Here is a 13,558-nt window from a genome sequence, read left to right as displayed (position 1 = left end):
GGTGTGGCCCTAAAAAGACAAAAAAAAAAAAAAAAAGAAAGAAAGAAAAAGAAAAGAAAAGAAAAAGAAAAGAAATGATGAGTTTGATGAGTTCAGGAGTTCCCATCTTGGCTCAGTGGTAACAAACCTGACTAGTATCCATGAGGATGCAGGTTCGATCCCTGTCCTCGCTCAGTGAGTTAAGGATCCGGCATTTTTGTGAGCTGTGGTGTAGGTGACAGACATGGCTTGGATCCCACATTGCTGTGGCTGTGGTGTAGGCCGGCAGCTACAGCTCTTATTTGACCTCTAGCCTGGGAACTTACATATGCTGTGGGTGTGGCTCTACAGAGACCAAAAAAAAAAAAAGCTTCTCCTGAAAATATCTAACTTTCTGAAGGGCTGTTCTGCCAGTTTTTCCCAGAGCACAGAGCACCTCCTTCCTGATCTTCACCCTGAGCTCCTTTCAGGAGATGCCAAAGGTCAGTGGCTATAGTGCTAGTGACTTCATCCTTGTAGAGGCAGATGGTGAGTGACAGGTTTTAGTTGACCATGCCTAGGTCTGCTACTGGACGAATGTTATCCTTACACTCGTGTCCATTCTTTCATTCATTCACTGATTGACCAAGTCTTTCCTGAGTGCACGCTTTGTGCCAAGCGCTATCTATGCTGGGTGCTTGGGATAGTGAAGAAAAAAGACCTCATTCGGGGTGGGTGCAGTCACAGGCCACTGGGGCCTTTTTGACCATTTCTATATGCCCTTCCCCCAGCTTTTGTGTGCTTTTCCCCCATTTGTCCACATTTGTGACTCCTTCAAAGACCTGTCCTCCTCAGGCCACTGCAGCTATATTGTGAGCATGTGCCCAGAGCCAGGGAGTTTATATGCCCCATTGCCCCCAAGCTGGGGCAGTTTCTAGCCAGTGGCTGACAATGCAGGTGGAAGTCCAGCTCCTTTGCCTCGAGTCAGGATAACTCGCCATTCCTAAGGTCCCAATCAGGCTGAAGTCACCCTCCATAGGGCTTTGCCTGGAATTGCACCATGCTTGGCTTCCTCCTCTTCCCTGTCCTGCTTCCCCCATGCCCTTACTCATCTCCCTTGAGATCAATTCCTGAAACAACTACTTGCACACCCATCCTGGTCCCAGGGTCCAATCCAAGACCCCATCTCTGCCCCGTGGAGCTCACAGTCTCATGGGGAGACAGGCATTGTTTACAGGATCCTAGCCAAAAAAAAAATTTTTTTATAAATGGACATCAGTGCTCTGAAAGAATGGGGGCTCTCTGAAAGCTGTAATAGACACATGTCCAGTCAGAGCAATCAGGGAAGGCTCCCTGGAGGAGGAAGTGCTTCCTGGAGGATAAACTCTGAAGAATAAGAGGGAGTTCAGCTGGGTGAAGGGGACAAGGAGGAGGAAGAAAGCTTTGCAGGTAGATGACATAGCAGGTGCAAAGGTCCTGTGGTAGAGCAGAGATGAGTGTGTCTGGAGCACAGAGTGAGAGGAAGCAGGGGGGGGGGCGTTGGTAGGAGCAGGACATTGCAGCTTGTCAGCGTAAGTAGGGATTTGGGTCTACTTTCTGAGAAGGGTGAAAACACCCCACATATTGAGAATAAGGCTGACTTGAGAGATTTACATTTTTTTCAAAAAGATTCTTTGACCCACAGGAATATACCCTGTGTCTAAGCCCACTTGCAGGCACGAGGATGTTCACAGCAGTGTTGTGTGTAATTTTTTTTTTAAATGCAGAGCCTAGTGAAGTGTCTGTCAAAAGAGGACAGGTTTAATAAATTTGGTCCATCGTTTAATGAACTGCTATACAGCCTTTAAAAAGCATGGAGGAGGTGTGAACTCATGCCTAAGTCTTTCTAGGCTGGACTGTTGGGTCAGGAGAAAATGGGCAGAATAGGCTGTTGTGTGTTCACAACTACCTAAACACAAAGTATATCTAGAAAATGTTTCTAGACAGTTACACACAAACACTTGTTTGTTAAAGTAGCTACAGTCAGAGTTCCCATTTTGGCTCAGTGGAAGTGAATATGACCAGTATCCATGAGGATGCAGGTTCGATCCCTGGCCTCGCTCAGTGGGTTCAGGATCTGGTGTTGCCGTGAGCTGTGGTGTAAGTCACAGATGCTGTTCAGATCTGGTGTTGCTATGGCTGTGGCATAGGCTGGCAGCTGAAGCTCTGATTTGACCCCTAGCCTGGGAACTTCCATATGCAGAGGGGGCGGCCCTAAAAAGACAAATAAAATAAAATAAAATCAGTTGAGTGAGTGAGTGAATGAATGAAAGCCTGAATGCACAAAACAGGGAGCTGAAATGAAGATCGCTAGTTTTACTCGTTTGCTTTTTCTTCTTCGTCTTCCATAACAATGAATTGTCTTCTACTTGCATGTGGGGTTTTTTTTTACTTTAATTTTTTTAGCTTTTACTGAAGTGTAACTCACATACTACAAAATTCGTGATGTTAAACATGCATTTGATGAGTATACAAGTATACAGGGATGCATATGATTTCTATACACATGTAATCATGGAAATAACACCACAGTCCAGATAAAGAAACATGTCTATCACCCTCCATCGTTTCCTCCTGAGGGTTTGTGGTCAATTCCCATCCCCCACACTTTGGCCCCCAGCCACCACCAGTCAGCTCTCTGCCACTATAGTTTTGCCTCTTTTAAAATTTCATACATGTTAAATCATACAGTGTATTCTTTTGGATCTGGTTCTGAAGGATGAGAGGGAGAGTTTAGCCAGATAAAGGGCCTGGTGGGGAGGGTGCCCTCAGGGAGGGAGGAAGCTTTTAGCAGATGGCAAAGCAGGTGCAATTGCATAATTTTTTTTGAGATTCACATATGTTGTTGCTCACATCAAGAGTGTTCCTTTCTACGGCTGAGTACTACTCCATGGTCTGAGCAGACCAGGTTTCTTTTTTCTCCTTTTTTTTTTTTTTTTTTTTTTTTTTTTTTGGCCTTTATAGGGCCGTACCTGCAGCATATGGAGATTCCCAGGCTAGGGGTCGAATCAGAGCTGTAGTTGCTGGCCTATGCCAAGCCACAGCAATGCCTGATCTGAGCCTCATCTGTGACCTACACCACAGCTCATGGCAATGCCGTATCCTTAATCCACTGAGTGAGGCCAGGGATCGAACCTGCATCTTCATGGATACTAGTCAGATTCATTTCTGCTGAGTTGCAATGGGAACTCCCACACCAGGTGTCTTTATTTGCTCACCATTTCTCTCCTGGTCACATGCCATCTCACACGGCCCCACCTCCTCCATTCTTGTCTCCTCTGTCCTGGTCCCTCACCCTCACACACACAGCCCTCTGCCCTGCACACCCCCACTACCACTTTATTGCCATAAAGCCTCATGAAAGGAAAAACCACATCCCTTGTCAGTGACCTTTAGAAGGTGCAGGTAAAGGAGGTGGCAGTGAGGCCATCGCTGTGGATGGTCACAGTAGTCCAAACCTCCTCCACCAGCTGAGGCCAGGCCTTTCTTCTAGGAGAGAGCTGGGCAGAGCGCCAAGCAGGCAGCCTTGGCTGAGGTCCTTCTCCCCTGGGGCCCTAGCTTTGCCTCCTTTGAGCCTTGAGAAAGGAAGCTGAGTCTGAAGAAGGGAGGCAGGAGGGACCACTGGCTGCTTCTAGAGCTGCCAAGCATTCCACGTGCTTCCAGGAAAGACCTCCTTCCTTTTCCAGAGGCATGCAGTAATTCCCGGGCCAGGGATTGAACCCGCACACAGTAGTGACCACACCAGATCCCTTGACCCGCTGCATCACTAGGGAACTCCTGGAACAACCTCCTTTGATCCCCACACAGCCTTGCATGGTATGAGGCTCCCTGTCTTGGATATAGGGAAAGGGCAGCTCAGAGAGGGCATGGGCTTGCTCAAGATCCCACAGCTCAGAGGCAGGGCAAGCTGGGACTTCACCTCCTCACCTGCTGTGGCTACTGAGTTGCTTGGAGGTCCGGTAAGATCCAGAGAATGAGAGAGGAGGCATCCTAGGAAGTGGCCAGGCCACAGTGAATGTTGGAGAGGAGCCAGGTTGGGGGGGGTGTGTGTACAGAGAACACGGCTGCTTCTCTGGACTATCGGGTCCCTCTCTTCACAGTCCCCATGAGCTAACCCCTCTGGGAGTTCCCATTGTGGCTCAGCAGGTTAAGAACCTGACATAATATCCGTGAGGATGCAGGTTCAATCCCTGGCCTCGCTCAGTGGGTTAAGGATCCAGCATTGCCATGAGCTGTGGTGTAGGTCGCAGATGCGGCTCGGATCCTGCATTGCTGTGGCTGTGGTATAGGCCAGCAGCTGTAGCTCCAATTCTACCTGCAGCCTGGGACCTTCCATATGCTGCGGGTGCGGCCCTAAAAAGACAAAAAAATGAAAATAAATAAGCCCCTCCAGCTGTCACCTGATAGAAAGGAGACAAACGAGGGGGTCTCTCCCTATAAGGCAGAGTAGAAGGTTAGACCCCAAGGAGAGGAGGAAGGGATAGCCGCCTGCCTCACTAAGAGCTCTTCTTGGAGTTCCCTGGTGGTCTTATGGGTTAGGGAGCTGATGTTTTCACTGCTATGTTACAGCTTCCATCCCTGGCCTGGCACTTCCCCATGCCAGGGGCGAGGCCAGAAGAAAAGAGAAAGAGCTCTTCTTTCTTGTTCACCTGGCTGCTTACATTCCCTGCCCACTCCCTCCCCACAAGCCAGTAATAATAATCCATTCTTTAAAACCCCATAGTCCCTACTGCTGGGTTCAGGGACACAAGATAGCTGCCTCTGGCTGTCCATAAACATGAGAGACAGATGTTGCCAACATCTGGAGAACAGGGAGTCCCAGTCCTGCCTGGAATTGGGAGAGTGCCCATCTGGGTGGAACGCTCCAGGGGGAGGGGACCCCTACCTGTCACTCATCTGCCTAGGGGCCACTTCCACCCCAAAGGAGGGCCCCTCCGGCCCTGCTGGGGCTCCCAGGCGTGGAGGCCCTTTGGAAGGGAAGCTGGGAGGGTGCTGCCTGCAGGGAGGGGACTTCAAAGGCTCCCCTAATCCTCATTGACATTTTCAGACAGAGGAGTTTGCTTTTTTTATGCTGTGGATCAAAGCCCAGAGCTTTATAAATAACCCTCATAAAAGCCAAGGGGCTTGTAAAGTTAAACAATAAGTCACCAAGAGTGTGAGCACTGGGGGGCAGGACAGAGGCTGGAGAGAGTTCAGCCCCCACCCCTGATCTGCCCACTGGATAACCACCCACCCCCAACCCCAAGAGGCAAAAGACTGGAGTCCCTGTAGGAGGTCAGAAGGCAGCCTGGAGGCCTGGGTTGGATTTGATGCACCCTCTCCAGCCCCCTGCCAGCCCCCAGTAGGCATCCTAGAACTGGCCATTCGCTCAGTAAATCATTTCGTCTCTCATTCGTTCTATCAATCAGTCAATCAACAGACATTTCCTGATGGAGTTCCCGTCATGGCACAGTGGTTAACGAATCCGACTAGGAACCATGAGGTTGCGGATTCGGTCCCTGCCCTTGTTCAGTGGATTAACGATCCAGCGTTGCCGTGAGCTGTGGTGTAGGTTGCAGACATGGCTCAGATCCCGCGTTGCTGTGGCTCTGGTGTAGGCCAGTGGCTACAGCTCCTATTCGACCCCTAGCCTGGGAACCTCCATATGCCGCAGGAGCGGCCGAAAGAAATAGCAAAAAAAAAAAAGACCAAAAAAAAAACAAACAAAAAAACCCACAGACATTCCCTGATGTTATCTCTGTGCAAGGACCCTGGCCAAGGAGCTTTGGCATTGCTGGGGTTCAAATCACATCACTGCCACTTCCAAGCTCAGCAACTTCCAGAAAATCACGTCACCTCTCTGAGACTCAGTTTCTTCATCTGTACAATGGGGATACACTTTGAACATGTCCTAAAAGAGTGGTTGGGAGTCCTCGGTGGGCATGGCATGTGGTAAAGTTTTGAAACGTGTTATTATTAGACAGATTAATAGTAATAATTATTATTAATAAAAGAAGGGGGCTTCTTTTCTTTATCAGGCTCCCACTCCCCCTCAAATAACTTCCCTTTCTACCCTCATATCTGCGAGTCCCAGTTGGGAGGTGGGTTTTTTCTGCACAGTCATAGGGGCCACGAGCCATCGTCCAAGGAAAGGCTGTTTCCAGAGCCAGGGGGATGTGAGTTTAAATCTTGTGTCCAGCCCTTCCCAGCTGTGTGCCTTTGGGCCCTTGTCCTCCCTCTCTGAGCCTCAATTTCTGCATCTGTAAAATGGGCACAGTGGGGAGGCTCCAGGGTGTACAAGAAGATCAAGGCCCTGGACCATAGTAGGTGCTCAGTAAATGCTGGTGGATGCTTTTGGCTCTTCTCACAGTGGAAATTTCCAGAGGGAGAGCTCAGCATCAGTGTAGGAGGGAGGATAGGATTGGTAGGGTCTGTACACCCAGCACACTGGGAGCTGGGGGACCTTTCTTGGGGCCATAAAGCCCCCTGCCCCATCTGAGGGCCTTTCTGAAACACGCACAGCCGCTTTCAGGTGACAGCACATCCACTTCATAGATGAGAAATGGCCCTGAGTGGTGAAGGCATTTGCCTGTGATCACCTGGCTGGATGGTGCCAGGGCTGGAATTGGAACCCGGGCCTGGCCGATTCCAGACCAGCCTCTTCTACTGCCCCTGTGGGAGACCCAAAGGTGGGCCACCCAAAGCTGGTTTCTCCCCAACAGCATCCACCTGACCCAGCCATTCTGGACAAAGCAAGTGCGCTCCCAGAAGTGAGAACCTGGTTTTACATCTGGGCAGCTCCTGTTACGGGGGATGCAAATTTAGCTGCTGCCACCAAGCTGCCAGTTTCCTGGTTCTCTGAGAAGGATGAGGGTTGGGGAGCCAGGGTGGGTGGGCACCTGTCTTAGTCCATTGGGGCTGCTGTAACGCTACTGTCTGAGTGGTATATAGTTTATTTCTCACAGTTCTGGAGTTATTATTATTCTACAGTTTATTTCTCACAGTTCTGGTCAGGAGAGGGCGCTCTTCCAGGCTGCGGACTTCTCTCTCACAGGGCTAAACAGGCCAGGGATCTGGGGGCTCTTTTATTGATTGATTTTTTTAGCCACACCCAGGGCAGGTGGAAGTTCCCAGGCTAGGGAGTCAACTTGAGCCACAGCAGTGGCAACACCGAGTCCCCAGCCACTAGACCACCAAGGAACTCTGGGGCCTCTTTTATGAGGGCACTAATCCCATCCGCGAGGGCTCTGCGTCATGACCTCATCACCTCCCAAAGACCCCACCTCCAAATACCATCATCTTGGACCTTAGGTTTTCAACATATGAATTTGGGGAGGACACAAACATTCATTCAGGCCGTATCAGCATGCTGGTGAATTTCATTCAGGGTTTTCGGCATTCAGGCAGCGAGTGAGTCACTGGTCAAACGTTTATTAGCACCTGCCACGTGCCAGACCCCACGCTGGACGCCAGCACTGCCGGATAACCGGGGCCCCTGCCATGCGGAGCTGATAGTGAGGAGGCAGGCACAGTCCAGAGTGGTCAGGGCCAGGCTGGGAGCGCAGGGGTGGGGTTCAACCTGTACGCGGAGGAGGAGCAGTGAGCGATTTGCGGTAGAGGTGCCAATCGAGCTGGGGTGCAAACAATGAGTAAAAGTCAGCCTGGAAAGCGGGGCCAGGAAGGACATTTCAGGCAGAGAGAAGAGCCTGGAAAGGTTGAGAGGGCACAGGATGCAGACGCAGAAGGGACCCTCGCACAGCACTCCTCTGTTTCAAGATCAGCATCCTCTGAGCTGCAGGTGTGTCCAGCACCACGTGATCCTCACCTTCACTGGGCCCCGCCCCCACCCCCAGCTCACTATTATTCCCATTATGGCACTAGATGCAAGGGAGGCTCAGAGGGGCTGAGGAACTTGATCAAGGCCACCTGCAGAGACACTTTGGAGCTGGACCATCTTGGTGGATGTGGGCACCGGGGAACTGGTCATCAGCAAGTCACTTCTCCCCGCTGAGTCTCAGTTTCCTTATCTGCAAAATGAGACCCCGATGAAGTGATCTCACACACCTGTTACAGCCATGTCTCTCACTGACCTCATTAGGGTAGCTGGCCTGGAAGCAGCGGTGCCTGGGGGAGGCTCAGCCACAAACCCCGTCCCAACTAGGCCAGGGACAATGGGATGTCCCTGCGGGCATCTGGCCTAAATGGCAGTGGACCCACGGGAGCTGTGCCTGCTTCCCTGTGATCATTTCTCAACCCGAGAGACATTCGCCTCGAATGCCTGTGAACCAACCCCAGGACCCAGCTCCTCTGGGCCCGGAGGATGGGCTTCCAATGCCCGACTGGGCCCCTCTTCCTGCCGGGCCCCTCTGGGTGCCTCCCAGACACGCCATCTCTTGATTCCCAAACACCCAGAAAGGTCAGGACCTAGGTCCCCACTTTCTGGAGGAAGAGCTGAGCCCTCGCCATGCAGGGGGCAGCCCTCAAGGGCTCCCTGGCATCCCAAGCCTTGGTTCTCTCGTCTAGAAAAGGATGATGAGCAAGGTCTGGCCTCAGTTTCCTCATCTATAAAAGGGGGGGGATCTGACATGCCAGGTTCCAGTCAGAATCAACCACCAAATAAGAACAAGAGTGCATGATTACTGAGCACTGACTGTGTGTCGGCTACTTTCAGGGACTCTGCGTGTATTAATTCTTTTAATCTTCATAGCAATCTCGGGAGATATCACCCCCATTCTACAGTTGAGCAAACAGAGGAACCAAAAGATTAAATAACTTACCCAATTGGAGTTCCCGTTGTGGCTCAGTAGTTAAAGAACCTGACTAGTATCCATGAGGACACAGGTTCAATCCCTGGCCTCCCTCAGTGGGTTAGAGATATGGCATTGCCGTGAGCTGTGGTGTAGGTCACAGGCACGACTCGGATCATGTGTTGCTGTGGGGGTGGTGTAGGCTGGCAGCTGTGGCTCTGATTCGACCTCTAGCTTGGGAACCTCCATATGCCGTGGGTGTGGCTCTAAAAAGACAAAAAAATAAAAAGATAAAATAAAAAAACTCACCCAGGAGTTCCTGCTGTGGTATAGCAAGTTAAGGATCTGACTACAGAAGCTCAGGTCGCTGCAGAAATACGGGTTCAATCCCTGGCCCAGCACAGTGGCTTAAAGATCCAGCATTGCCACAACCGTAGCACAGGTCGAAGCTTCAGCTGGGATTCAGTCCCTGGCCCAGGAACTTCCATATGCCACAGACGTGGCCATAAAATTAAAAAAATAAAAATAAAAAATTCACCCAAACACAGATAAAGGTCTTAGCACAGGAGGCCTCAATAAAGTTTAGGGTTTTTTTTCTCTTCCACTCCCTCCAGCATCCAAAGAACCCCTGCCCACACTCCCCGCCCTTCCCATATCTTCCACCTCCTCTTGACAGTGACAGAATGTCATTCATGGGATCACCTAGGGGACAGAGCTGCAAATGCTTTTACCTTAACAAGCGTTCAATAGTAGCAGGAACTTCTCAGCCACAGGGACTGTGAACAGAATCCGGTGTGCCCCACAGTCAAAGCTGAGCAATGCTGATGTAAAAGCCTTTCCCAAGACAGACAGACAGCTACAAAGACTGGCAGACCACTACAGGGACTGGCAGCCCTTCTGAGTTCCTTCCAGCCTTACGATTCTAGAAGCAGGACTGCAGGGGGCCTGCACGGGACCATCTCACTTGTCCATTTCTGGTTGGGGGACTGCCAGCCTATTGTGTGGCACTGGGGGAGGGGGAGTTCCTCAGTGACAGGATCTTGGGATGGGTGAGAACATCCCCTTTGCCACCCCATGCACGCCAGCCTCTCCCTCCCCGGAGCAGCTGGGCAGCATTTCTGCTGTCTGTGGGCTCATTTATCATTCCGAGAGGGGCATCCCTGCATGAGGTCCCTGGGGACAGCTCTGCTGGCCCCATCTGATTGAAATCCAGGCCCAGTGCACACATGGCCCAGGGAGGTGGCCGCCCGGAACCTGAAATAAATAATACCACAGGCAGGAGGTACAAATCTGCCGCTAATTACAGCCTATCCTGATTAAATGGGGTGCGTAAATAAATATTTCAGCTTGGAAGATGAATCGGCCAAGAGGACCCTCGTGGCCAGCCCCACTCTGAGCCTCTCTTGTCCTGCTTCTTCCCTGTAGGGACAAAGGACAGACCCTTGGCCTCCCTGGCTATGTGACTCAGGATCAATCACTCCCCTAACTTTTTACCTCAGTTTTCTCACTTATCCAATGGGTATCAATGATCAACCCTTGGCCAAGTTCACAGGACTGGAGTGAGAATCTGAAAAGGCATTTGGGGTGACCCAAATTTTACGAAGCCAAGGAGGAATGATATTAATAGTAGAGAGTAAAGAAATTGGGGCCAGGGGGTCTTGAGTTTGAATCTAAGCCCTGGGACCATGCCTGTGCCTTGGTTTCCCCTTCTGTAAGTTGGACGGATGTGAAGAGCCAGTGAGTGCTCTGAGCTGCCCGTAGCACAGAGCACAGCCCCTCTGAGGATAAGAATACCACACCTGTGAGTCCTGGTGCATTCCTGTCATTAAATGTGGAGGTCCCCAGAAGACCCAGCCCCAGGCAAGGTCCACACACTCCAGACCCGCTCGGAGGCCCCCACCTAGAGACCCCTGTGCCCGTCCTAGCAGATGCCACCTACTCATTTCCGAGAGGCAGAGCGATAATAGAATCGGGGGCCCAGGGGAGGGGAGGAGGGAGAATCATCCTGGAAAAGTTTAAATCAATTAACTCCCTTCCAGAAAACAGGCTGGGAAATGTAATGGAGAAATAATGACTTTTCTCCACAGGATGAAATGACATAGACCAGGGCTCAGCAAGGAATCGGGGAGGCAGGAAGAAGAGCCCAGTCTGTGACTGCCTGTGTGGCCTTGAGTAAGTCTTGTTTTCTTCTCCAAGCCTTCATTTCCCCATCTCTGCAAGGGGAGGGATTGGGCCGGCAACAGGAATGGCTAATAGAGGATGTGCCCCCTTCACTCTCCCCTCCCATGCCCACGGCAGGCATCGCCAATCAATTGCATCACTGTTCTCATCGAACCCAGATGGAATAGCAAAACTAATCCATGCCAGTGCCCCAGGCATTTCCCCCGGCTGGGCCAGACTTGGCACACAGGCACAGACTGGGTTTAGAGGATCACCAGTCCTCTACTAGCACTAGGTCAATATTCACCAATAACGTCACCACTGCTTTGACAGACTCAGAATCCACCATAGCCCTAATAGCGAAGGTTAGCATTCACTGAGTGTTAGCTGTGGACCAGGCACTGGTCTAAATACTTTCGAATATTAACTCCTTGACACCTCAATGCGACCTCCTAACCATTAGATAAAGCAGTTGCTCTTGTTATTATGCTTATTTTACAGAGGAGAAAACCAAGGCCCAGAAAGGGGAGTGACTGACCCACCATCACACAGCTGGTAAGTCTTACCAGAAACAGGCCAGATGGGATAAGGGAGCCCTTCTCTTCTCTCTCTCTCTCTCTCTCTCTCTCTTTTTTTTTTTTTTTTTTTTTTTTGGTCTTTTTTAGGCCGCACCCATTGCATACGGAGGTTCCCAGGCTAGGGGTCCAATCAGAGCTGTAGCTGCTGGCCACAGCCACAGCCACAGCAACACAGGATCCAAGTCTCATCTGTGACCTACACCACAGTTCACGGCAACGCCGGGTCCTTAACCCATTGAGCGAGGCCAGGGATCGAACCCTGTCCACAATTATACTAGTTGGTTCATTAACCATTGAGCCACGACAAGAACTCCCCGTCTCTTCTCTTTCAGTTGGAATTCTGGGGAAGAGAGCCATCATTTCTCCCCACTGAGCTCTGTGCCAAAAGTGTCACATACGTTGTCAGTTTGGAACTACAGATATCCTCATTTTCTGGATGGGGAAACTGAAGCTCAGAGGGATGATGGGACCTTTCCAAGGTCACATGGCTGGTCTTTTGCTACAGGTAGGGCGAGGTGGTGCTGTTCTTTACTTTCCACTTGCCCCCCACCCCCGAAGGAATGATGCCTGCTTATCCTGGAGCCTCCAGCACCCAGCTAGGACCTGGCACACTGGGGTCATGGAATGAATGAATGATACAGCTAGTACTCGAGGAGTTCCAGGTTCACCTCCCACCCCTTCATCACCAGCCCTTGGACCTCTAGGCCAACTCCTTGTCCCTGTCCTTTGATGACTCACAGGCCCCAGCCAGGTGACCTCTCACCTCTGCTCATGACCCCAGATGACCCTGGGGACTTCTGGTTGGGGACCATATCCATCATTCCCCAGTGGTCTGTCCCAGCCCTGGCTCCCCCCATCCATCTTCCCACCACAACCACAGGGAAGGGGGCAGTGGTGGGATGGAGGGGGAAGGTCCCATTCCTAGAAACACTTGGCCCCACCAAAGTCCTCACCCATTTTTAGGACCATTTGGGACCATTTTAGGACAGCCACTCCCCACTTTTAGGACCATTTGGTCAAATACCTTGGAGCCCAACATATGACAGCTAAAGGCAGAGGGCTCTGGCTCCCTACTTGCCTCCCAGCAGCCTCCAGCGTCGAGACCCCCAGAGACCCTCCAGAAAACCATGGAGAAAAACTACCCTGGGCACCAGGAGACTTGGGTTTGAATTCCTGCTCAGCCATTGGCTCGTTGTGTGACCTGGAGCAAGTCCCTTCCCTTCTCTGGACTTCACTTTCCCATCGGCCACATGAGAGGGCGGAACACAATGGTTTTCAAACCTTTATTGTTGGAACAGTGGAAAGCTTTTTTTTTTTTTTTTAATTAAATCATGCACTGAGCACCGAGATGAAAAAGAGATGAAATTGAATGTGCTTTGGTTGAAATTGGTGAGGCGAGTTGTAGAGTGTGAACCCCAGAGCTCTGTCTTTTCCCGCTCCCTCTGTCCACCCCCACCACTTATTAGTGGTCCCTGAGGCATCTTTCTAACACCCTAAGGTTCCTAGAAAGATTTTGAAAATATAGGCATAGATATTTTTTCAATCATTTTATTATGAAACATTTCAAACCCACAGCAAAGTTTAAAGACATTTCCAATGAACACTCAAATATCCACCACCCAGATTCTACCATTAATATTCTACCACACTTCCCTTATCAAATAAGGACCCCTTCACAGCTCTGCAAAATTCTATGACTCAGGACTGTGCTGGGGGAAGGAGTGGGTCTGAGTCCTTCCCAGGAAGCCCTGCGAATTCGTGATGGCAACACCAGCTGCTGTAACAAATAGACCCCCGTATCTTAGGGGCATAAACTCAACAGAGGTTCATTTCTCACCTAACAGTTCAGAGCCTGTGTTGTTGGTCAACAGATGGGCAGATTTCCTCCACAAGTGATTTAGGGACCCAGGCTCCAAACATCTTTGGCCCTGTCCTGACCTAAAACGATTGATCATCTGCCTTAAGGCAGGAGAGAAAGCTTATAGAGAAAAGGCACATTCACTCCTTGCAGCATATCTGCTCACATCTCATTGGGAAAAGCTATTCAGCCATGCCTGGAAATATTGCTCTCAGCTATTTTCCTGAGTGCATTTCACC

The 13,558-nt window shown here is 50.7% G+C and overlaps 1 long non-coding RNA gene across 2 annotated transcripts in view; it reads left to right on the top strand.

The window, feature by feature from the left end:
* LOC110256742 overlaps window positions 1–12,817 on the top strand; it is a 34,271-nt gene extending 21,454 nt beyond the window's left edge. The window contains exons 2-4 of one of the 2 annotated variants that reach the window (XR_002338660.1): window positions 10,811–10,895; window positions 11,385–11,438; window positions 11,967–12,817. This is a non-coding gene — a long non-coding RNA (uncharacterized LOC110256742). Of the gene's footprint in view, window positions 1–10,810; window positions 10,896–11,384; window positions 11,439–11,793 lie in introns of both variants that reach the window. The other variant, XR_002338659.1, reaches the window with a different exon arrangement.

This window comes from Sus scrofa, chromosome 14 (genome assembly GCF_000003025.6).
Source record: "Sus scrofa isolate TJ Tabasco breed Duroc chromosome 14, Sscrofa11.1, whole genome shotgun sequence".
In the NCBI taxonomy this organism is placed as follows: Eukaryota; Metazoa; Chordata; class Mammalia; order Artiodactyla; family Suidae; genus Sus; species Sus scrofa.
The sequence above is the reverse complement of the archived record's forward strand: the minus strand, read 5'-3'. Positions and strand labels throughout refer to the sequence as shown.